At 49.1% G+C, this 22388-nt stretch overlaps 1 protein-coding gene across 1 annotated transcript in view; it reads left to right on the forward strand.

The window, feature by feature from the left end:
* The window catches only part of flt4 (fms related receptor tyrosine kinase 4), a 324249-nt gene that overhangs the window by 186575 nt on the left and 115286 nt on the right, over nucleotides 1–22388 (forward strand). The gene's annotated exons all lie outside the window — the stretch shown is intronic.

The following is a 22388-nucleotide window of genomic DNA, read 5'->3' on the forward strand; positions in this document are numbered from 1 at the left end:
ACTGAGGGAGTGCTGCACTGTCAGAGGGTCAGTACTGAGGGAGTGCTGCACTGTCAGAGGGGCAGTACTGAGGGAGTGCTGCACTGTCGAGAGGGTCTGTACTGAGGGAGTGCTGCACTGTCAGAGGGTCAGTGCTGAGGGAGTGCTGCATTGTCAGAGGGTCAGTACTGAGGGAGTGCTGCACTGTCAGAGGGTCAGTACTGAGGGAGTGCTGCACTGTCAGAGGGTCAGTACTGAGGGAGTGCTGCACTGTCAGAGGGGCAGTACTGAGGGAGTGCTGCACTGTCAGAGGGTCAGTGCTGAGGGAGTGCTGCACTGTCAGAGGGTCAGTACTGAGGGAGTGCTGCACTGTCAAGAGGGTCTGTACTGAGGGATTGCTGCACTGTCAGAGGGTCAGTACTGAGGGAGTGCTGCGCTGTCAGAGGGTCAGTACTGAGGGAGTGCCGCACTGTCAGAGAGTCAGTACTGAGGGAGTGCTGCACTGTCAGTGGGTCAGTACTGAGGGAGTGCCGCACTGTCAGTGGGTCAGTACTGAGGGAGTGCCGCACTGTCAGAGGGGCAGTACTGAGGGAGTGCCGCACTGTCAGAGGGACAGTACTGAGGGAGTGCCGCACTGTGAGAGGGTCAGTACTGAGGGTGTGCCGCACTGTAAGAGAGTCAGTACTGAGGGGGTGTTGCACTGTCAGAGGGGCAGTACTGAGGGAGTGCCGCACTGTCAGTGGGTCAGTACTGAGGGAGTGCCGCACTGTCAGAGGGGCAGTACTGAGGGAGTGCCGCACTGTCAGTGGGTCAGTACTGAGGGAGTGCCGCACTGTCAGGGGGCAGTACTGAGGGAGTGCCGCACTGTCAGGGGACAGTACTGTAGGGGAATTGCCGCCACTGTCAGAGGGTCAGTACTGAGGGAGTGCCGCACTGTGGGAGGGTCAGTACTGAGGGAGTGCTGCACTGTCAGAGGGTCAGTACTGAGGGGTGCTGCGCTGTCAGAGGGCAGTACTGAGGGAGTGCCCACTGTCAGAGAGTCAGTACTGAGGGAGTGGCACTGTCAGTGGGTCAGTACTGAGGGAGTGCCGCAACTGTCAGTGGGTCAGTACTGAGGGAGTGCCGCACTGTAGAGGGGCAGTACTGAGGGAGTGCCGCACGTCAGGGGACAGTACTGAGGGAGTGTGCCGCACTGTGAGAGGGTCAGTAGAGGGTGTGCCGCACTGTAAGAGAGTCAGTACTTGAGGGGGTGTTTGCACACTGTCAGAGGGGCAGTACTGAGGGAGTGCCGCACTGTCAGTGGGGTCAGTACTGAGGGAGTGCCGCATGTCAGAGGGCAGTACTGAGGGAGTGCCGCACTGTCAGAGGGACAGTATGAGGGAATGCCGCACTGTCAGAGGGTCAGTACTGAGGGAGTGCCGCACTGTGGGAGGGTCAGTACTGAGGGAGTGCTGCACTGTCAGAGGGTCAGTACTGAGGGAGTGCTGCACTGTCAGTGGGTCAGTACTGAGGGAATGCCGCACTGTCAGAGGGGCAGTACTGAGGGAGTGCCGCACTGTCAGAGGGACAGTACTGAGGGAGTGCCGCACTGTGAGAGGGTCAGTACTGAGGGTGTGCCGCACTGTAAGAGAGTCAGTACTGAGGGGGTGTTGCACTGTCAGAGGGGCAGTACTGAGGGAGTGCCGCACTGTCAGTGGGTCAGTACTGAGGGAGTGCCGCACTGTCAGAGGGGCAGTACTGAGGGAGTGCCGCACTGTCAGAGGGACAGTACTGAGGGAATGCCGCACTGTCAGAGGGTCAGTACTGAGGGAGTGCCGCACTGTGGGAGGGTCAGTACTGAGGGAGTGCTGCACTGTCAGAGGGTCAGTACTGAGGGAGTGCTGCACTGTCAGTGGGTCAGTACTGAGGGAATGCCGCACTGTCAGAGGGGCAGTACTGAGGGAGTGCCGCACTGTCAGTGGGTCAGTACTGAGGGAGTGCCGCACTGTCAGAGGGCAGTACTGAGGGAGTGCCGCACTGTCAGAGGGACAGTACTGAGGGAGTGCCGCACTGGGAGAGGGTCAGTACTGAGGGTGTGCCGCACTGTAAGAGAGTCAGTACTGAGGGGGTGTTGCACTGTCAGAGGGTCAGTACTGAGGGAGTGCTGCACTGTCAGAGGGTCAGTACTGAGGGAGTGCTGCACTGTCAGAGGGTCAGTACTGAGGGAGTGCTGCACTGTCAGAGGGTCAGTACTGAGGGAGTGCTGCACTGTCAGAGGGTCAGTACTGAGGGAGTGCTGCACTGTCAGAGATTCTGATTTACCAATGAGGCACAAAAACAAGGTGCTATTTTCTCCCCTCATAGATGGATGTGAAAGATCCCATGGTCACTATTATTTAGAAGAACAGAGAGGTTTGCACTGGATTCCTGACTATTATTTATCCCACAATCAACCTCACTGATAAACAGTTTATCTGATCATTTCCATTAGTGGGAGTGGCTACAGCGGGTCCTCCATGTCAGCCGTGACTACTCCTCGAAATTCCTTCATTGGTTCGAAAGATCTTTGGAACTACCTGATATTGTGAATAAATTCAAGCCCTTCTCTCACCTCCGAGTTCTTTCTGCCACTGGCCTGACGAAGTCCTTCCAAAACCGATCCAACATCTACAAGGCGTGTGCTGGAATGCTGTCCACTTGCCTGGACAAGTGCAGCTCCAACAACACTTAAGAAGCTGTGACACCATTCAGCGCACAGCAGCCCGCTTGATCGTCGTGCTTTTCACTGCCGTAAACATTTGCTCCCTCCACATCTGGCCTGCCCTGTCTGCAGCACACACCATCTACTGCAGCAACTCACCAAGGCTCCTTCAACAGCATCGTTCAACCTTGCCACCTCTACCACCTGGTACGGCGGAGGTTCAGTGGGTTGGTCCCTGGGCTGGTTGAACCTGTCCTGAGAGGCTGAGTAAATTGGGGTCTATATTCTCTGGAGTTTAAAAGATTGAGAGATGATCTCATCGTAATGTACAAGATTCTTGAAGGAAGTTGACAGGGTAGGCACAGAGAGATTGTTTCCCCCGGGCTGGGAAGTCTAGAAAACAGGGAAACGGTCTCAGGATTAGGCGGCCGATTGTTTCAGACCAAGGTGAAGGAGATTTGTTCACTCAAAGGATTGTGAATGTCTGAAATTCTCTACCCCAGAGGATTGTGGGTGTCCATCGCTGAAGATATTTAAGACTGGGGTAGAAAGATCTTTGGTCTCTAAGGGAATCAGAGGGTTTTGGCGGATGCGTGGGGTGAGCCATAGAACAGTACAGGTCCCACCTTCCCCGGAATGTGCTCCAATTATCCACGTAACTGAAACCCTCCCTCCTACACAATCCCTGCAGCCATGTGTTTATCTGCACTCTCTCCCTGTTCCTCACCTCACTAGCACGTGGCACTGGCAACAAACCAGAGATGACAACATGGTTTGTCCTGGCTCTCAGCTTCCACCCTCGCTCCCTAAATTCCTGTTTTAAATCCCCGTCCCTTCTCTTACCTATGTCGTTGGTACCGATTTGTACCACGACTTGTGACTGTTCCACCACCCCCTTAAGGATTCTGAAAACGCGGTCTGAGACGTCACGGACCCTGGCACCCGGGAGGCAACATACCACCCGTGAGTCTCTTTCGCTGCCACAGAACTGTCTATCTGGCCCTCTAACTATCGAGTCCCCAATAACTACTGCTCTCCTGCTCTCCCTCCTTCCCTTCTGAGCCACAGGGGACGGGCTCAGTGCTGGAGATCCGTTCACCGTGGCTTACCCCTGGTAGGCCGTCCCCCTCAACAGTATCCAAAGCGGTGCTGAGGGGAACGACCACAGAGGGTCTTATTGAATGGAGGACCTAGCCTGAGGGTCCATATTGCCACCTCCTGCTCCTCCTACTTAAGTTCATTGAGAAGTACAAGAGCAGCAGGCACATGGGAACGCCACCACCCGCAAGCTCCCCTCGAAGTCACTGACAATCCTGATTTGGAACTGCATTGGGCCACTGCTATATACGGAGCTGGCTCAAAATCCTGACACTTACACCACTGTGGGAGCAACTTCAATAATGCCTGAGATCAAAGAAAACAAGAATGAAATCCACCTCAAACTTCACTCTGCGGGGTTACAAACCTCGAACATTACCCTGGAATCTCGAGGAATTAAAGGCTAATCTCCAGGATGCAGCTGCGAATCAACTGGGAGAAAATTAATCAGGGTCGTTCAATGTATTTATTTTTCATTTTCAGTTATTAAAACATTGAAGATGGGGAAAAATGTTGGGGCTGACCTGGTGAGACGGTTGGACGTGGGAGGTCAGGTTATTAAACCACCAGGAATACATCTCGCCTGAGTTGGCAACACTAAATGGAACTGGTGACTAGTTTTATTCTTGTTTAAGCCTGAATGGCTGACAATTGATAAACATCTAACTAGTAAAGATCCCAAAAGGCCCTAACCTACAGCTGAATTTTAACCCTTCCATTCAGAAGCTCTGGATTTTTCAGCTGGACCTTTTCAGAAACTTGTCTGTGGCAGCAACATTTATTGATTCTTCTGACAATACATGACGGGGTGGGTTTGTAGCAAACAGAAGGATTTAGAAGAACAGGAAAAGTGCTTTTGGCCCACCCAGCCTACCCCCTTTCGTGGCAAATTCAAGCTCACCCCAAGCAAGCAGCGGTAACACATTCAATAAATACATTGTTTTCTGTGCAACACAGGCCAGAACATCTGGCCTGGTGTGGGTGAGTGAATTAATCCCTGCCAAAGCAGTTTGGGTTGGGATTAACTTTAGGATTTATCCCAGTTTACTGGGCTAAGGAGAGAAGTCAGTTGGGGTCCGTTGCCCGATTGTTATTCAGTGCATGCTCTGCCAGAAATGTGTGTCTATCTGGACCATTGGCCTTCGCGCCTGCACTAGGCCTGTCTGCAATTTCCAGGGTGAGCATGGGGAGGCATCATTCTCCCACCCTTCAGCCAATTGTGGCCCTTCAGTGGCCAATTAATCGCCCCTTAAGGATCTCATCCTCATCTCAGTATTTTGCCAGGAGCAGCAGGAGACCCTGCCATGTTTGTTTCTTCTTTATTCTTTCATGGGGATGTGGATGTCACTGACAAGGTCAGTATTTTTTGCTCATCCCCTGAGCGGCTTGCTCGGCCATTTCAGAGGGGCTGTAATGAGTCGACCACATTGCTGTGGGTCTGGAGTCACATGTAGGCCAGACCGGGTAAGGACGGCAGATTGCCTTCCCTAAAGAGCATTAGTGAACCAAATGGGTTTTTATGCTAATCAACAATGGTTTCACGGTCACCCTCTCTGAGATTAGCACTTCATTCCTGATTTTTAGTTGTATTTAAATTTCACCAGTTGTGGTGGTGGGATTTGAACCCCTGGTCCCCAGAGTATTGGTCTGGGCCTCTGGATTACTAGCCCAGTGACGTTGCCACTCCATCACTGTCCCCACCCCCCGGCAGCTTTAACCGTGTGGGATGATATTGGGCAAGCGGATCCTCCTTTGCCCGTTCACTTGATTCATCAGAGGTATCCCCGCAGAGTGGGGGCGTGAGCACTATGGGCTCACAAAAATCCAGGCCCCGTGTGTCTTTACTATGTGTATGTGAGCCTTTGATTACATACGTTTCTGTGTGAGTTTGTGTATTTATGTGCAGTGTTTTTGTGTGCTCGCGTTTTCTATTAGTGCACGTTCCTCTGCATGAGTGCACGTTTTTATGCATGTCCTTTTGTGTGTGTTTCTGTGTGCATTTGCAATTGTGCATGCCTTTGTGTTTCTTTTGTGAGCCTCAGAGATTGTTAATGGTTCTCAGTGTGTGAGAGTAAGTGTATTTCAGTCTCTTAGTGCACGATCAAACCAAATTGCAACAGAGTCCCGTGTCGAGCGTGTTTAGCCAGATGTTTCCCGGCGCTCCCAACATCAAGAAGCACCACGTTATCTGATGGAACCATCAATTCACCAGACACGTGTTTCCGATATGAATATAGACTTTAATCGACTTACTACAGAGCCAGCCTGTTACCCATTGATGAACTCTCAGTGAACTGCAGGCTGACTCTGGACAAGGGTATTTATACAGCAGCACTAAGGGGAGGAGTCGTGGGTGGAGTCAAGGGTGGAGCCCTGTACAAGCTCCTGAGCATTCCCAGAGCTACCCCCCTAGTGGTCGGATAACGCTACTACGCTTACAAAGATATAGTGTGAATTATCATGTTACATTCACCACACTATCTAACAGGAGTTTGCTGCACTCCGGGGCCTCACCGGCGTCCCAATATCTCGATCCCCAAAGCCCCAACTCACCAATGAGAGCTTCCTCGGATACTCCCGCACCCCACCTTACATGGGCAAGGCACCCCGGACCCGATCCCCGGCAGGGGAAAGATCACGATGTCACGCTAGATCCCGTTAGATCTCGCGAGGCGTGGTGAACCGGGTAGATCCTGGAAGAGGAATCTCCCAGCACCTACCGCCCGCACTGTGCCGCCTTTCTGGCCCAACGCAGCCGGTAGATTGCGCCCTTAGTGTCTAGCGATTGTGAGTCTGTTTCAGTGTGTGTGAGTGAGGAGCTGCAGCATCAGATTTGCCCAGAGATTCTCCCGAGCCTGCCTTCACTCACTTCTTAATCCGAAGAGTGGCCATTGTATTGAGATATTGGTGATGGAAGGGGCTCCCCGTACCTGTGAAAATCACCTCCCCGCCCCCCCCACCCCACCCCCACCCCCCCACCCCACCCCCCCCCCCCCCCCAACCCCGTCACCCACGGCTCCCCTCCCCCAGCAGGAGATGGCACCTCCAAGGGATGAAGATTGGAACATCGGTCCGTAAATAAATAAACCCAAACAAGTGACCTGAACAAAAGCTTCAGGAATCGGCGAGTTTTGTTCGAACAGCAGGGGGCCGGGAAGTCACAGCCACAAACTGATGTTGAAAACTCCCCTCTCGCTGCACTTTGTTGTTCAAATACCTGCATTGTCTTCGTGCGGAGAGGGGGCTGGTCAGCCTGCTGCTCAGACTGTTCCTCGCACAATCCAATTTCCGCTGAGCTTGCCTGAAGACAGCCAAGAAAGCGGGTCCCAGAGTCCCAGCTCTTCCGCCCGGAGCTCCACTTTCCAATCTGCTCCCAGATCAAAGCTCTTCCCAGCGCTGACTCAGACTATCTGTGAGGAATGAGGGCAAAGTTCCCAAGAGCTACCTCGCCAGGGAAATAAGGCCGAGTATCGGAATTCAATGAAATTCTTACGGACTCGTTGAATATTGAAAATGATCAGGGCAGCACAGAGTGTTTGTGATTCCTTGATTTGCATTTGGCCTTTTGGACGTCAGGAGGAAATTAAACTCCATTGTGACTCTTACTGAGCTTTGAAGGCTAGTTTTTGGTAATCTCCGCCTTGGGGTAGTTTTAATCATCAAAGTTCCTTGGAGGCTGCATTCCGTTCTGTAGTGAGACAACATGGAGAGAAAGCAACACAAACGGGAATAAATCCAAGAGTTGAGAGTATTGGAGGGGTGGGAGGAGAAAGATGAGCTGGTTGTGCTTAAATCCATGCACTGCCCTGCAGCCCGAAGGAATATAAGTGACGCATTTTGGTAGGAATGAGATATAAGCCGAATGGTAAAGTTTAAATGATCGGGGAGACCAGGGGTTGCACAGTCACTGCTTTTTGATGTCGGAAGGACAAATCTTTAGCACACTGGGCTAAATCGCTGGCTTTGAAAGCAGACCAAGGCAGGCCAGCAGCACGGTTCAATACCCGTACCAGCCTCCCCGAACAGGCGCCGGAATGTGGCGACTAGGGGCTTTTCACAGTAACTTCATTTGAAGCCTACTTGTGACAATAAGCGATTTTCATTTCATTTTCATTTCAATCGATTGAGATTTTAGAAGAGCACATGTAACCTTTTTGTTTTATTACAATAAGTTACTAAGGTTTACGATAAATCACCAGAGAGTAGCGCATCCAAGTCTGGGACTTTCAGGAAGATATAGGGTTGCCAACTCTCCAGGAATCGAAGATCAATTTCCAGGACACTTGTGTACAACTCTGGAGATAAATCAGAATACTAAAGTCTAGTCGCTGGGGCTCTCTTACTCAACGGTCGGTGGAAGCCGAGACGTTGAACATTTTTAAGGCAGAGCTGGATAGAGTCTCGATAAACAAGGAGGTGACAGGTTACCGGGGGTAGTTGGGAATGTGGAGTTGGGGTGACAATCAAATCAGCCATGATCTGATTGAATAGCAGAGCAGGCTCGAGGGGCCGAGTGGCCTATTCCTGCTCCTAATTGATTGGCTCATGTGTTGTTCTATCAGCACTGTGGGTGTACCTACACCAGATGGACTGCTGCGGTTCAAGAAGGTGGTTCACCACCATTCACGAGGCTAATTAGGGATGGGCAATAAATGCTGCTTTGGCCAGTGACTCTCGCACTCCATAGCAAATAAAATGAAAAGATTGTTTATTTGTGCAGTGTCTCCCTGTCTTTGCATGGCTTTTTCTTCTTCCTATTTTTGCCGTGGTTTAGTTGTTATATTATGATGTGCATCATGTTAAGATGTTTTTGGATCAATGACGGATGTCACCTTAGCAGAATAGGTCTCAAATCAGCGTTTGTTGCGCATTCCACTTTTACCGAATGATGCTTTGTGACTCCCTGCCTGAATTGAGACCAGCATGTCTTAGTCATGTTGACAAGCCCTGGAATTGGAAAGTATTGCACCTTTACCCCATGATCCATGACCAGACCCCGACAGTGGCTAGGAGACTGGACCGAAACCCCCATATTTTATTTCATTTTTAAAAACTGCGCGGAAAGAATGATTCGCTTCAGAAGCCATTGCGTGAGGAAGTAGCATTTGATTATTTTTAAAACAAAACTTTATTATGAATCGCCATATTAAACTGGTTTTAACTTCAAATCCGAAACGAACAGCTTACAATCACACCTTAGCACTACTACTCCATTTCCCATTAAACAACGAGAAAATAAACATTCAGCTCTCAATCCAGCTTAAACAAGCAAGGCCTAAAGTGATACTTGCATTACAGAATAGATTGTGGCTCCTGTGGAAACCCCTTTAGACTCTGGCTGAATATCTTCAATTGGTTGCTTCAACTGGGTTGTTTCAGCCTTTTCCTTGTCTCCAGACAAGGCTGCTCTGCTTTTCAATCTTATCACTTTTAAAGCTATTTCACAGGGAAAGAAAACTGCCTCTTTTGTGGTTACACAAGGCAGTTCAGGGGCTGGATTCTCCGCACCCTGACGCCAAAATCGCGTCCGGCGCCGGGACGGAGAATCCATTTCCACGCATAGAATCAGGACCACCGTCGGTTCCCCGATTCTCTGGGCCCCGAAAAGCGTTGTACTCAGAGAGTAACCCCGCGCCATGTATCCCCTGCCTGCGGCCATCGTTGAAAGCCCGCCCCGCCATTCTCCGCCCCCGACCGGCCAAAGTCCTGCCAGCATGGACCACTCATGGTCCTGTCGTTCGGGATACTTGCGTGGCCTCTGACCCGGAAATGCAATGGCCCGTATCTGCAGCAAAAGCTGTTCGGTTCATGATGGGTCCCTGCTAGTCCCCTGCTGGGCTGGGAATATGTGGCCCTTTCACACCACAGCATAGGGACATAGGGCGGAATTCTCCGCTCCCCGGAAAAATCGGGAGGGCCGTCGTGAAGTCGGCCGAGTTTCACGACAGCCTCGGAGGCCGCTCCTTGCCCCCTATCCTCCCCTCCCGGCGGGGCTAGGAGCGGCGTTCCATAACTCTCGGCCGCCAGGCAGCGCGCCAAGAATGACGCGGCCGGCACGCCTAATGACATCAGCCGTGCATGCACAGGTTGGCCAGCTCCAACCCACGCATGCGCGGCTGAAGTCACAACGGCTGACAGCTCAAACCCGCGCATGCGCGGTGGCCGTCTTCCCCTCAGCCACCCCGCAAGACGTGGCGGCTTGATCTTGCGGGGCGGCGGAGGGGAAATAGTGCGCCCGATTGAGACGCCGGCCCCACGATCGGTGGGCACCGATCGCGGGCCTGTCCCCTCCCGAGCACAGTCGTGGTGCTCATTCCCCACCAGGCCCCCTACAAGCCCCAAAACGGGCAACTCACGGCGATTTCACGACGGCAGCGACCAGGTGTGGCAGGCCGCTCATGAAAAACGGCGAGCGGCGATTCTTCCGAGAGGGGGGTTGGAGAATCGGGGGGGGCGCCAGGGGGTCGTGAAATTAGTCGAGGGGCCCTCCCGCGATTCTCCCACCCAGTGTGGGGAGCAGAGAATCGAGCCCATAGTCCCTGAAATGGGGAATCCATCCCCACTAAACTTTTAGTGCTTTCAAAAGGGATATGATGTCTCTGAGCTCCACCTAGCACTAACCTCATCTCCTCAAGATAATCTGTATCTCTGCAGGATGAAAATCATTAACTCTCTATGGACTTCCCCAGTCAAAGCACACTACCCCCAGACGTTTAATCCTTAAATTGCGCACTACATTAATAATCCAATTTTCTAAAATCTTCCAATCATCATACCGTTGCTGACAAGACAGTGGTCGCTGTCACAATCTACAGGGATGGCGAATACTGGGCAGATCACACCTTCTCGTGGTGACCAAGCTTGGATCTTAGATGATGCCAGGATGCCCTGTGGCAATAGCTGCCCTGAGAGAAGGTATTGGTGATGCAGAGTTCGTTCAGGGCACAATGCTCAAGAAGGCATTGTCCGTTATCATCAATCGTGCCATCTTGTGATGGCCGAGGCCTTGAATCACTGTCTAACCCAGCACATGCATTGAAGTCACTCAGGATGAATAGCCTCTCATCATTTTGAATGTTCCTCAGAATATCACCCGTGGGAGTAAGGCAGATGCTCCTTGTTTGAGATTCTGGCATGCAGAGTTAGTGAGTGGATAGAAACATGGAAAATAGGAGCAGGAGGAGGACATTCAGCCCTTCGAGCCTGTTCCCACATTCATTATAATCATAGCTGATCATCCAACTCAATAATCTGATCCTGCTTTCCCCACATATGCTGTGATTCCTTTAACCCCAAGTGCTATATCTAACTTCTTCTAGAAAACATACACAGCGGAATTTTCCATCGGCGGTGCGGGCACGTTTCCCATCAGTGTGGGGTGGCCACAATGGGAAACCCCATTGGCCGGCTGTGGGAACGGTGAACCCAATTGCCAGCAGACCGGAGAATCCCTAAACTTTTCCAACTACGGGCAAGACCAGCAAATAGGTACAAGGGTGGCCGGACCCCTCCTCCACCCCCTCAAACAATCGGCTCATCTTTGACCTCATCAGGTGCACCCTGTGCATCAACTGTATCTGCATTAACCCCAGTCTCGCCCACGGGATTGAGGCTTTCACCCACCACAACACCTCACACCACAACCCCTCCTCCAGAGCCACCTCCAGCTGCTCCTCCCACTTGGCCTTAACCCCCTCCAACAACACCGTATCCTCCTCCAGAATCTCTCATAAATTGCCGGGATGACACCACCAGCCCCGGCTCAAACAAATGATTCTCTCGAATCGGCATCAATTTGGCCCTGACTTAAAATGCAGCCAGAATTGTCTCCGTATCTTCAGTGTGGCCACCACCACTGGACAACCCAAATATTTCCTTGGGGCAAACGGGAGTAGCCAGCGCCCACAGCTCTAACCCCCACATAGCTTGCCACCATCCTCACCCATATTGCCTCCGGCTCCCTACCCCAACCCTGCAGCTTCTCGGTGTTCGCCACCCAATAATAAAGACCTATTTATTCCTACTCTTTGTTTCCGGTCTGCCAACTTCTCTATCCATCTCACTATCTCCAAGTCCATGCACTTTAATGTTACACGCTAATCTCTTATGTGGGACTTTATCTAAAGCCGACTGAAAGTCCAAATAAATCACATCCACTGCTCTCCCCCTCATCAACTCCACTTAGTTATGCCCTCGAAGAATTCCAGGAAATTTGTCAAGCATGAATCCCCTTTCATAAATCCATGCTGATTCCATCCGATCCTGCCACTGTTTTCCAAGTGCTCTGCTATTATATCTCTTATAATAGACTCCAGCATATTCACCTTGGCTGACATCAGGCTGACTGGTCCATAATTCCCTGTTTTCTCTCTACCTCCCTTTTTAAATAGCGGGGTTACATTAGCTACCCTCCAATCTGCAGGAACCGTTCCAGAGTCCATATAATCTTGGAAAATGATCACCAATTGCTCCACTATTTCTAGGACATTTGCTTAAGTCCTCTGAGATGTAGATGATCAGACCCTGGGGATTTATCAGCCTTCAATACCATCAATTTCCCCAACATCATTTCCCTATGAATACTAATTTACTTCAGTTCCTCCATCTCACTAAACCCTGTGTTCCCCAATATTTCTAGTGCTCTATTTGTGTCCTCCTTGTAGCTATGAATTGTTTATGGCAATCAAGTAGAAGAAAAAAACTTTACATTTGACAGTGTCGTAAATTTAAAGTTATCTAGAACAAAGTGGTGAAAATCACCCATCGTTTCTCCTTGACAAGTTTAATGAATGATTTAACACAGTAATCACTAGAAACTGTGTATATTTGATATGAATTGGTTATTTTAGAGTAATTTAATTCAATTTAGTAAAAAGTTTTTTTCATTACTTTTCACGGTAGCACGGTAGCATGGTGGTTAGCATAAATGCTTCACAGCTCCAGGGCCCCAGGTTTGATTCCCGGCTGGGTCACTGTCTGTGCGGAGTCTGCACGTCCTCCCCGTGTGTGCATGGGTTTCCTCTGGGTGCTCCGGTTTCCTCCCACAGTCCAAAGATGTGCGGGTTAGGTGGATTGGCCATGCTAAATTGCCCGTAGTGTCCTAAAAAGTAAGTTTGAGGGGGGGTTGTTGGGTTACGGGTATAGGGTGGATACGTGGGGTGTAGACAGAACCAAAGTTTGTATTTAGTTGGTCAGCCATTTCTTTGTCCGCCATTATAAATGCCCCTGTTTCTGACTGTAAGGGACCTACATTTGTCTTCACCAGTCTTTTTCTCTTCACATATCTATACAGTTAGTCTTTATGTTCCCCACAAGCTTATTCTCGTACTCTATTTTCCCCTTCTTACTCAACCCTTTGACCTCCTTTGCTCAATGCTAAACAGTTGCCAATCTTCATGTCAAGTGTTTATTTTGACCAATTTGTCTACTTCTTGCTTGGATCTAATGCTATCTCTAATTTCCCTTGTGTGCCATGGTTTGGCCACCATTCCCATTTTACTTTTGCGCCAGACAGGAATGAACAATTTTTGCGGTTCACCCATGCGCTCTTTGAATGTTTGCCACTGTCATCCATTTAAGTAAAGTCCCCCAAGCCATCTTGGCCAACTCGGGCCTCGTGCCATCGTAGTTTCCTTTATTCAGATTCAGGATCCCAGACTCAGAATCAACGACATCACTCTCCATCTTGATGAAGAATTCTATCATATTATGGTCGCTCATCCCCAAGGGTTCTCTCACAGCCAGATCGCCAACTATTCCTGTCTCATTACACAATACCCAGTCTAGGATGGTCTTTTCTCCAGTTGGTTCCTCAACATATTGGTCCAACAAACTATCTCATTTACACTCTACGAATTCCTCCTCGACGGTATTGTGACTAATTTGATTTGTCCAATCTAAATGCAGATTAAAGCCACCCATAAATACAGATATTCCTTTATCACGTGTGTCTCTCATTTCCTGTTTAATGCCATTCCCAACATCACCGCTACAGTTTGGGGGTCTATATACAACGCCCGCTAACGTTTTTTTGCCCCTTGGTGTTCCTCAGCTCTACCCATCCAGATTCCACATCGTCTGAGCTAATGGGCGGAATTCTCCGTCCCGCTGCACCAGTTGTCAGGTGCGGTGCGCCCCGGCCTGCCGTGGGATTCCCCGTCTTGCCAGCCAGCCAATGGGGTTTCCCATTGTGGGCAGCTCCACGCCGCCAGGGAATCCTCTTTAACCAACAATGCAACTCCGCCACCTTTTCCTTTACGTTTGTCCTTCCTAAATACTGAATACCCCTGGATGTTCAATTCCCGTCCCTGGTCACTTGCAGTCATGTCTCCGTAATCCGTCATATTATTTATGTTTATTTGCGCGATTAATTCATCCACTTTATTTGAATGTTCCGTTCATTAAGACACAAAGTCTTAAGGCTTGTCTTGTTACCATTTCTATGTCTATACCTATGATTTCTCTGTCCATCACTTTTTTTATTCTTCTTGCAATCTCCTGTACTTGTCCATGTTTCCCCCTCGTCTCACTCCCTGCATAGGTTCCCCTCCTCCTGCCATGTAAGTGCAAACCATCCCCAACCACTCGAATAAATACTTCCCCTAGGACTTCAGTCCTGGGGCTGCCCAAGTGTAACCAGTCCAGTTTGTACTGGTCCCACCTCCACTAGAACTGGTCCCAATGCCCCAGGAATCTGAAATCCTCCCCCTCGCACCATCTGTTCACCCACGTATTCATCTGATATATCGTGCTCTTTCTCCTCTATCTAGCAGGTGACACTGGCAGCAATCCTGTGAACACAACCTTTGAGGCCCTACTTTTCAATTTACTCCCTAAATCCCTCTATTCCACTTTTAGGATCTCATCCCTGTTTTACTGATATCGTTGGTCGCAATTTGTACCGCAACCACTGAATGTTCATCCTCCCCCTCCAGAATGTCCTGCAGCCCCTCTGAGACATCCTTGACCCTAGCACCAGACACAACTTACCATCCTGGAGTCTCATTTGCGGCCACAGAAACACCAATGTATTCCCCTTCCAATTGAATTCCCGATAACTATTGCATTCCCGCACGTTTTATTCCTCCCCTGTGCAACAGAGCTAACCGTAGTGCAATGAATTTGATCATTGCCACTTTTCCCTGAGAGGTCATTACCCACAGCAGTATCCAAATGGTATATCTGTTTTGCAGGGGAATGGCCACAGGCCTTCACTACCTGTCTAGTCCTCTTACTCTGGCTGGTGGTCACACATTCCCTTCCTGTCTGTGGATTCTCAGCCTGCAGTGTGAACACCTCTCTATAAGTGCTATCCATGATAAGCCCCACCGTGCTATTATTGGCCAGGGTTTAGAGAACACCATAGTATATCATGGAGTTAACCTGACCTTTTGAATAGATTTTTGTTACGGGGAGCACAAGCTTTACAGGTGTGATGCACCAGAGATCTTAAGTATGTTTAAACAAAAGCAATGTTTATTCTATGGATCCAGTTAACATTTTATAAACACTTCACTAGCCCTACCTACCAGCTTTGTTTGAATCAGTAATACCCACATGTCCTGTGGCCATTTCATTTGTTTAGCTACCTTCTCAAATGAAATGAAAAAGGCTTCTACCTCCTTCTCATCAAACCTTGACAATGCTTGGACATATTTAAATAGATCCCCACCAAACCTTCGACTATGACGCTCTTTCGCATCACTATCCTCAAACATTATGTTTCCCTTTACATCCACCAATTTTAACTGACTGTCATGTTTCATGGCCAGTTTCTGAAGATCAAACTCTCTCTCTTTTTCCCTTTCCACTCTCTTTTTCCCTGATCTGTACCTTCCTTTCTCTTTTTTGTTGTTCTGCTAGGGCTATTCTTTCTTTTTCCCTCATTGCATATTCAAGCTGCTTTAATTCTTTTTCATGTTCACGTTATTTCATCAGTAACTGATTTTTAGCCATTTCTAATGGGTCAGACTGTATCTCAGGCAATTTTAAATACTCAGCTAGCGCCATAAGTGCCTTTTTCGTATGCTGTCCGGTAACGTTAACGGCAATGTTTTTGCCAAATCTAAAAGCCTTTTTTTAGTCTCTGTTCATAAGGTACTGCGTGTGACCATCTCCATCCCCAAAAACGTCCGAGCCTCTGAAAGATCCATCGTCCACAAAACACTCCATACTTAAACTGGAATACCACGCCTGAAAAGCAAACACAAATATGCTCATCCCTCACTGTCTTTAAGTTCACTAAACCAACCCAATCACGAAAGATAGACTTTATCCCGGACAAGCCCCCAATTTATTATGGGCCAGGGTTTAGAGAACACCAGAGTATATCATGGAGGTCACCTGACCCCCCCAACTTTGAAAAGATTTTGGTTATGGGGTGCACAAGAGCCCACTCTACAGGCATGATGCAACAGAGATCTAAAGTATGTTTAAACAAAAACAATGTTTATTCTATGAATCCAATTCACATTTTATAAACACAGAGTAAACATCTTATCAACTACCAACACTGATACTCCCACCTAAGATACAATAGTCTATAGGTAACCCTTAGTAACTTTTCTGACAATATCCATAAGTCATATGGACAAGCAGCATGGTCAGCACAAGCTTGGAGGGCCGAAGGGCCTGTTCCTGTACTGTACTTTTCTTTGTTCTTTGTCATCAAAAAACATTTTTAACAAAGACAGTAGGTTTGCATTCCTAACAGAAACAGGTATTACTTTGAAATCATCAAGTGATCTGGAGACATTCTTTAGTCGGCAGAGAGAGAGAGAGAGAGAGAGAGAGAGAGAGGTGCAAAATACACCTCCTTGGTTTGAATGCAGCTCCCCAACTGAAAATGAAGCCAAAAACAGCTTCCAGCTTAAAGCAAAAGTAAAAAGCAGAGCTGAGCCCAGCTCCACTCACACACTGACATCACTGCAGCCACTTGAGAAAACAAACATTTCTTAAAGTGACATTCCCATGACATTGCGACCACGACGCAGTGTCTCCAACCGCTGTTCCAGCTCCGAAACCTGGGCTTTCAGAAAGTCCGACTGGAGACACTTCCTGCACATGCTGGTCCCGGACACGGGAAATGATCCCGGCTTCCCAGGTGGAGCACGATTAGCAAACCAGGACTTTGAGCTCTCCTGCAACGACTAACCCGTTTCAATTAAACCTCATGGAAGGCAAATAATATCAGTTAATCTTGGGCCCTTCTCCCTTGATCCTCATTATTACAGAATACAGCCCTTACAATCTATAGACCACAAAATATAGACGATATAACCAAAAGCAATAAAAGCAGTAAATACCTACCTGCCCGTACTCACCCACTCGGACTCGTCCTCTTGCCCCGCATCACTTTTGAATCTTGATGTTACCGCAGGAGCTACAATCTCCAAGCTAGCACTCCGTTCTCAGTCTCGCTCCTTCTCCCGCTCTTTTATCTCCCTGGCTTCACTCTCAGTCTCGCTCTTTTATGCGTTCTTTTATCTCCCTGGCTTCACTCTCAGTCTCGCTCTTTTTCGCGGTCATTTATCTCCCTAAATAATTAAGAATCTTTATTGTCACAAGTAGGCTTACATTAACACTGTAATGCGTTACTCGGCTCCACTCTCAGTCTCACTCTTTCTCGCGCTCTTCTATCTCCCGAGTTGCGCTCTCTGTCTCGCTCTTTCTTGGCCCCTCTTATCTCCTGGCTCCACTCTCAGTCCCGCCCTGTCTTTCACTCTTCTACCTCCCTGGCTCTGCTCTTGTTCTCACTTTGTGCACTCTTAACCTCCTGACCCCGGTCTTTACGATTTTCACTGTGTCACCATCAGATTGACAGGGGCACTCCAAGGTTGCTACAGGGACTCAGTTGACTGTGTCAGGCTCAGTGTGAAGCACATGGTGATCTTCGGTGCTTTTCCAACCCCCATCACAGGTGTAATTAGCCTCTTGAATAGGCCCTGACTCAGCTAATCCGGTTTCCTGTACAGGGGCAACGTTGACACCGAAGCTCACGGTTAATCAGGGCCATTTTGTGTGCACTGGCTGTGGAGTGTAGGCCATCGTTCATGCCAGGGTACACACGATCCTCACCTTCCGGCCTCCCACTTGAAAGGTTAGAGTTCTTTGTTTGCTGCATAGCCAAGGCATGGTTTTCGGAGGTGCATACTTGCTGAGCAACCACCCCTGAGACCCCCACCGTGCCCCACCCCACCCCCCCCCCCCCCCCCCCCCCACCCCCACCCCCGCAGCCTCCCGCCCCAACCTCACAGGATGATGCAGGGAGGAAAACAATAGCCAGCATGTCTGAGGCCTAGTCCGGTGCAAGCATTGCCGGAAGGTGCTAACTTGAGGGAACAAAGCAAGGTTCCCTTTCAGCTTGGCGAAAGGTGTTCAAAATCAGGGAGGGCTTTGATAGAGTCAAGAAGAAACCGCTTTCCGATCGCAGGAGGGTCAGTAACCAGAGGCAACCAATTTAAGGTAATTGGCAAAAGGACCAGACATGAGAGGCGGAGAAGTGTTATTTATGCAGCATGTTGTTGTGACCTGGACCGCACTGCCTGGAAGTACCAAAGGGAGTTAGGTACGTATTTGAACAGCAAAAGAGTTGAAAGGCTATAGGGAAAGAGCAGAATAGTGGAACTAATCAAATAATTCTGTCAAGGCAACGAACATGATGGGCTGAATGGCCAGTTACCCTGTTTAATCATTTAATGCCCCCATCATTATCCAATAATACCTGTCGGAAAGTGTGTATGAGCAAAGCATTGGGTCAGGCTCAGCTGCGATGCTTCAACAGTCAAATAGCTGCCCATGTTCAGTCACCAGAGGGCGATGGTATCTGTGCGACTGAAGGCCAGAACTATTACCTGGATTTCTGGGTAAAGAATAATGTTTGGGGGGAGGGGGGAGTGATGTAAAAAGGAAATACGTTCAAAAGTTGAGCCCCAATAATTACAATCGCCCAGTTAAAATGGATCAAGGCACATCACAGGGATATAACTGGACAAGATTTGACACTCAGTCACTGTAGGCTGTGCAGACAGCTAAAAGTTGGGTCAAAGAGGTTGAAGCAATTGAACGGAGGTGAGAGGGGTGAAGCGATTTAGGGAGGGCATTCCAGAGCTGAGGCAGCTGAAGTCCCGGCCACCAGTGGTGAAGTGATGGGTATCAGGAATGCACAAAAGGGAGGAGTGTGGGTCCCTTGAAGGTTTGTAGAGCTGGAGGAGGTTACAGGGTTAGGGAGAGGGAAAGAAACCAAGGAGGGATTTGAACGCAGGTATGAGAATTTCAAAGAAAAACCAAAATCAGGAATTGTTCTCCACTTCGCCCACGCTCATTAATAAGCTCGTCCGGTGATGGTAACTGCGTGCATTTCCTGAAAGAGGAGGCTGAAACCTCAACCTCGGATTGAAGCACAGCCAAGGAAAGTGGGCAGATCCAGTGTCACAGAGAGGGACCGCATAGCCTGACGACAGATGAAGCGCAGTGAGGCTGAAGGTCTTTTCTTTAACCTTTGAATCTCGGTGTGAAGTCTGAATAATCAAAACAAAAGTCACGGGCACGACTGCACTCAGTAACAGGAAGTTACGGCCGTGTGTTTGTACAAAGAGCAAAGCCATGTCCTTGTCGGGATCCCCCGGGGAGATTGGACGGGATGTCGTCCTTCCCCATTTTGTTTACAGAGCTGCACAGCCAAGGGGCAACGTGGATCCTGTACAGAGAGAGGAAGAAGGAAACAGAGTGATATTTTCTGCTGGAGGAGGGAAATTGAATCTCGACTCCAAGAATGGTTTTATTGTATGTTTCCGAAAGCCATTGAGAAAACAGATTTTTAAAAATTTTGTTTGGTTCAGTTTGACACCAACAGCTGACTGCCCTCATGTCCAACAACACTCAAACTCCCGCCCGCTGAAAGGGCTTTGTGGTACTCTTCTGATTCTCTCTGGGGATGTGGGCATTGCCGGAAAAGTCGGCATTTATTGCCCATCCCGAGTTATCCTGAGAAGGTGGTGGCAGCTACCAATCACAGTGTTTGAGAGAACCTTAGTGCTTTGATAGATCATTTTAGAGAGCAGTCAATGGTCACCAATGGGTCTAGGTGTCACGTGTAGGCCAGACCAGGTAAGGATGGCCGATTTCCTTCCCTGAAGGATGTTAGTGAACCAGGTGGTTTCTTTTATTTTAAACATTTTATTCAGGCATTTATGGTTTTACAACAATAAAAGATACAAATGTAAACATAGTTCAGTGCGTAACCCATCCCTCCATCTCCCACTGTTGCCGCCTAAACTAGACAAAATTTATCCTAAGTCTCCCCCCCCCCCCCTTACCCACTAACCCCCCACCTTGTTGAATCTGCTAACAGGTTAGTTTTCCTGAAGAAGTCGATAAACGGCTGCCACCTCCGAACGAACCCTAACGTTGATCCTCCCAGGGTGAACTTAATTTTCTCAAGCCTGAGAAACCCAGCCATGTCGCTAACCCATACCCCTGATTTTGGGGGCTTCGAGTCCATCCACGCTAGCAAGATCCATTCCGGGCTACCAAGGAGGCAAAGGTCAAAACATCAGCCTCTCTTGACCCCTGAACTCCCGGATCTTCCGACACTCCAAAAATTGCCATCTCTGGACTCAGGCCAGCAGCGCGGGTTCAATTCCCGTACCAGCCTCCCCGAACAGGCGCCGGAATGTGGTGACTAGGGGCTTTTCACAGTAACTTCATTTGAAGCCTACTTGTGACAATAAGTGATTTTAGTCCTCATTTTTAGTACCGTGGACATGACATCCGCAAATCCCTGCCAGAATTCCCTAGGCTTCGGCCATGCCCAAAACATGTGGACGTGATTTGCGGGCCCTCCTGCACACCTCACATACCTGTCCTCCACCCCATGTGCGAAGCCCAGCAGCTTTAAGCTGCTCAGGCTGGTGTCCCTCAATATCCCTCTTGACCCCCCCTCAGGCAGCTCCAGACTTTCTTGTCACTCCGAGCTCCTCAGCGCTGGGGGCTGATTGCAGCCCCCAGCAGTGGCTACAGGTGGCGCTGTTGGGCCAACAGAACTGCCACACAATCCGATTGGCTAATGTCATGTGAGAGTCCCTTTCAGAAATGGGTGTTTATAAATGGGTATGTATATAAATATCTGTAGTAAGAGTACCTTTGAGAAATGAGTGTTTACTACTGCAGTGATGTCAGAGAGTGGGTGGAGCTGCGCTGTCTGTCAGCTTTTTACTTTTGTTTTAGGCTGTTTTGCTGCAGGGTTTGTTTTAGTTCCGTTTTCAGAGCTGGTTGGTGCAGTCACAGCCAGAAGGGGTATTAGTCTCTCTCTCTGTAATCTAAAGACTGTAAATTGATCCTTTGGTGATTTAAAACTAATAACTGCTATCAGTAGTGACTTTAACCTGATGTGCTTCTGTTAAAAGTTCTTTTTTAAGTCTTATGAAATGAAAATCGCTTATTGTCACAAGTAGGCTTCAAATGAAGTTACTGTGAAAAGCCCCTAGTCACCACATTCTGGCGCCTGTTCGGGGAGGCTGGTACGGGAATTGAACCGTGCTGCTGGCCTGCCTTGGTCTGCTTTAAAAGCCAGCGATTTAGCCCTGTGCGAAGTCTTATGGCTAGGGGCCAGGCAGGTAGGTGACAGGGAAGGCCGCCCTCTGAATTCACCACACCCCTCCACTATCAAACCAGCCAGCTGGGGAGCGTAAAGCCAAGCCCAACTCTAGTTAAGCCTCAGCTGGATTAATCTGGGCATCACACTATAGGAAGGGTGTGAAGGATATGAGAGAGGATTCAGAGGAGTTACTGTACCAGCGATAAGTTACCTGGAGGGGCAGGAGAGGCAAAAATTGTTTTCCTTAAAACCCAACTGGTTACAAGGAGATTTGATGGACATATTCGAAATCATGAAGGGTTTTGAGAGAGTAAATAAGGAGGAACTGTTTCCAGAGCTGAAAGGGTCGGTAACAAAGAGGACACAGATTCAAGGTAATTGGCAAAAAAAATGAGAGGCAACATGAGGAAAAAGGATTTTCTCAGTGACTCATTGCGATTTGGAAAGCATTGCTTGAAAGGGCATTGAAGCAGATTCAATTCTAACTTCCAAGGAGAATTGGATATTTGAAGGAAAAAGAATTACAGGGCTATGGGGAAAGAACGGAAGACTGGGACGATTTGGATATTCTTTCAAAGAAGCACGAACAATCCTCTTCCTTCAACATTCTTCGCATCATCTCCCACGCTAACTCAACCTTGCCCAGGACCTCTGAACTCCCCCCCCCCCCCCCTCAGCTATCCGTACATTCTGAGGAACTCCTGTTATCTCAGTCCCCCCGCCCCCCCGCCCCCCGCAAACTGCGGAACCCCTCCTCATTCTGTCTCCCCTCCGTTCTGCGAACTCCTCCTCACTCTCCGCCTTCCCTCCAAACTGAGGCACTCCTCACCTCCCTCAGTTTTATTTTCCTGATTGATAGTCCCAGTGTGACAGCAAAGACGACCAAAGCAGTGCGTAGTGTGAGAGAGTGCACGTGGAGCACAGGAAGAACAAACAAGGTGAGTTTAGGAATGTTTGAACAGGAACATTGTCCCAGTTAAGACGCATTGTCCAAGTCTTTGACGTCCAAAGTCAGTTGGAATACAACAGCAGCCT

Source organism: Scyliorhinus canicula, chromosome 4, assembly GCF_902713615.1.
Source record: "Scyliorhinus canicula chromosome 4, sScyCan1.1, whole genome shotgun sequence".
Lineage (NCBI taxonomy): Eukaryota > Metazoa > Chordata > Chondrichthyes > Carcharhiniformes > Scyliorhinidae > Scyliorhinus > Scyliorhinus canicula.